At 44.7% G+C, this 701-nt stretch overlaps 1 non-coding gene across 1 annotated transcript; it reads right to left on the bottom strand.

Annotated features, from left to right (window-relative positions):
* Window positions 1-217: 217 nt before the first annotated feature.
* Window positions 218-289, bottom strand: trnaq-uug (transfer RNA glutamine (anticodon UUG)). The gene has a single exon. It is a non-coding gene; the product is annotated as a tRNA-Gln (tRNA).
* Between the last annotated feature and the right edge of the window lie 412 nt (window positions 290-701).

Raw genomic sequence — 701 nt, 5'->3', positions numbered from 1 at the left:
GAAATTCAAACCAAGTGCAGGTGGATGCCTAAGGCTTTGTGTGATGTATATCTTGTGATTCACCAGTGCATGTGGACCTGATTCCATCCAGAGCAAGTAAAAGGCTGCTTATTATTAGTGTGGATTTCCACAAAAATAAACAACTTCCTGAATTGTACACTTGCTACAAAATAAACACTCATAGTTGTGCGCTCATGACATTATGGATAAAAGGAAGAGGTCCCACCGAGATTTGAACTCGGATCGCTGGATTCAAAGTCCAGAGTGCTAACCATTACACCATGGGACCAACCGCGCACATTGACACGGCATATTGGTATTTATACGCACATGCGTCTCATCAGCATCACATTCAAAAATTTCGTCTATGATTACAATCAGTAGCTCTCCAGTTGTACCTTACCAAAACGACACGCTACAACGTTAGACAACAACCCCGCGTTCCGTCATTGCTAGTTAGTTGACCAAAGCTAACCTAGCTAACTGTGATAGCTCAGGAAACTCGCTGTCAAAGCGGCGTCCGCGCGTGAAAGCAGCGGCAGCTAGCTCCTTATTGGCATGTAAATATACAGACAGTCGACCACGTCCGACTCACCCAGACGATCGATATAATCAAGACACAACTGGGAAACCCTGTCAATTATTTTCAGGAATGTAGTCTGCTAGCTAGCTACTCGTTGTCCGAGTCGTCTTCGTAGAGT

This window comes from Brachyistius frenatus, unplaced genomic scaffold (assembly GCF_029030835.1).
Source record: "Brachyistius frenatus isolate BFR_SWC_R1_liver_20210118 unplaced genomic scaffold, ASM2903083v1 Contig_4, whole genome shotgun sequence".
NCBI lineage: Eukaryota > Metazoa > Chordata > Actinopteri > Embiotocidae > Brachyistius > Brachyistius frenatus.
The sequence above is the reverse complement of the archived record's forward strand: the minus strand, read 5'-3'. Positions and strand labels throughout refer to the sequence as shown.